General features: G+C 56.5%; 1 protein-coding gene across 8 annotated transcripts in view; it reads left to right on the top strand.

Annotated features, from left to right (window-relative positions):
* The window catches only part of LOC144941091 (nuclear factor 1 A-type-like), a 384,067-nt gene that overhangs the window by 126,011 nt on the left and 255,556 nt on the right, over nt 1–2,500 (top strand). The window lies entirely within an intron of this gene.

The raw sequence follows: 2,500 nt of genomic DNA, 5'->3' as shown, positions 1-2,500 counted from the left end.
CAAAGGCGGTCGGGCGTGGCGTTGGCAACCCACTCCCGCGTGTGCCGTGCCGGCCTTCATAGGTGCTCGCTAACAGCACTTGCCCCAACAGTCTGGTCAGGCTATACTGGGATCTTTGATTTTGTATGCAAGCATATATACAGCACTGTATTGTTTGCATAAATTAAATTAAATATTTACTGATTCTGCAGTGGTGTACAAATACAAATCTGTGGCGTCGCCATATACTGTGAAGGTCCATTGCCCGAAACGTCGCCGATTATACACTTTCATGGGGCCGTCCATAAATGACGTCACGCACCTAGGGGGGGAGGGGGTCAGACATTTGTGACGATGTGTGACGAGGGGGGGGGGGGGTTTGAGAAATGTGACGTCACATCAAAATGCGCAACTTTAAATAAATATAGACAACACGTTCTACTTAATTAAATATACTTTTTAATAAATGTTTTTTTCCTACAACATCAGAGCGCAGCGCCACATTAAATACGCACTACAATAGCAATAGTTTAAAGCGATTTGAAGCATGTTTTATTTTTTTGTGAGGGTGGGAGTAGGGGCAGAGTTTTGTGACGTTATGTTTGAGGGTGGGTCTGACTTTTTGTGACGCCGTGACGACGAGGGGGGGGGGTCAAAAATCGTCAAAAATCGCGTGACGTCATTTATGGACGGTCCCATAGCGGTTCTACCCATACGCCTCGAACCCTTTCCATTCCTTAGCTTCATGGATCTGCACTTGACTTTGTGGTGAAATATGGTGAAAGCAACCCCCTTGAGAAACACGTCATTTATGAACGGCCCCCATGTATTTTGGCCACACACGGTTATTGACGAATGCGCTGAGTTTTGTTGTACACTTTTGCACTAATGTGTGCGTGTGTGTTGGGGCGCGAGAGCTGTTATCTATGAGCATCTCTCAATGCCGTCACAGCCCACCACGAGGTGGGTGGCGAGCACCACGCCCGGCCGTCTTTGTCTCTCCAGTGCTGATGTTTATACACAGCGCTTTGTCTCTCGAGTGACACTTGTTAACGCATCGCCCCAAGTATTCATTTGAGGCTGAGTCAACCTAGGGGAGGCCCAGGTCCGGTTCAAATCATCGTCAATGATGTTGACCGTGAGCGAGAATCGAACTCGTCCTGACCTTCTGTACAAGTCAAAACGGGAGGGGGGGGGGCAGCCTTTGTACCCACGTGTGCCCACGTGTGCCCACGTGTGCAGGTACGCATTTGGGGAGCGGTGGTGCAGCAGTTAGCGCGCTGCTCTACGAAGCCGGCGATCTGAGTTCGATTCCCACTCACGGTCAACACCAGTGGCGATTATCTGAACCGGTCCTGGGCCTCCCCTAGGTCGACTCAGCCTCAAAATGAGTACCTGGTGCGGTGGTGTAAACATCGCCACTGGGTAGACAAAGGCGGCCGGACGTGGGGCTGGCCACCCACCCCCTCGCGTACCGTGCCGGCCTTCATAGGTGCTCGCTAACAGCAATTGCCCCAAGTTCTGGCTATACGGGGCATCTTTGTCTTTGTACACGTACACGTGCACGCGTACACGTGCTTACGGATTGCACGTAGCAACGTGCGCGTGCAATGGGAGCGGAATGCGTGGCATCACTGAACACACCCGGGGTGGATTGGGGGGGGTGTAGGATTGGGCACGAGTATGGCGAAACAGGTGCGGTGTCTGGGAGAGGGGGGGAGGGGGGGAGGTGATGGGGGGCAAAGGGGATACAAAGACGGACGGGGATCGAATTTTCCTCGCAGCACAATCATCTCCGGCCCCGGGGCTGACAATCGGATTAAGGCGCCGTCCGTCTCGACCATCGACCGCGGTGGTGGAGCCGGAGCGTGAGTGGCTTTCCCAATCCGAGAGAGAGAGGGGGGAGGGGGGGAGGGGGGAGGGGGGGGAGAAGAAGGGGGGGGGAGAGAAGGGGGGAGAGAGGGGAGAGAGGGGGTGGGAGAGAGGGGGGGGAGAGAGGGGGAGAGAGGGGGTGGGAGAGAGGGGGGGGAAAGGGGGGGGAGAGGGGGGGGAGGGGGGGGGGGAGAGGGGGGGGAGGGGGGGGGAGAGGGGGGGGAGGGGGGGGGAGGGGGGGGGGAGAGGGGGGGAGGGGGGGGGAGAGGGGGGGGAGAGATGGAGGGGAGAGTGGGGAGAGAAAGAGGAGAGAAGGGGGGGGGGGTGAAGGGCAGACGTAGCGGAGAGAAAGGGGAGAGTGTGGAGAGAGTTGTAGATAAAGCGGGGATAATGGGGAGAGAAGGGGTGGGGGGAGCGGAGGAGTGGGGTAGTAGTAGACATGGGCGAGAGAGAGAGTGGGACGAGAGGAGAGAGCGGGGAGAGTGGAGGGGTAGGGCTTGTCTGGTTAGAAACACGGTACACGGGGAGAGATGGTGGGGGAAAAAGGAGAGAGGGGAGGGAGAAAGAAGAGAGGGAGCGGCAAAGCGAGCTCACAGTCTCCCTCTCCCCGACGCTCCATATTACATTTGCAGTGTCAATTCCCCCCTAC

The sequence above is a fragment of the Lampetra fluviatilis genome, chromosome 24, assembly GCF_964198595.1.
Source record: "Lampetra fluviatilis chromosome 24, kcLamFluv1.1, whole genome shotgun sequence".
Classification (NCBI taxonomy): domain Eukaryota; kingdom Metazoa; phylum Chordata; class Hyperoartia; order Petromyzontiformes; family Petromyzontidae; genus Lampetra; species Lampetra fluviatilis.
This window is presented reverse-complemented; position numbering and strand designations above follow the sequence as displayed.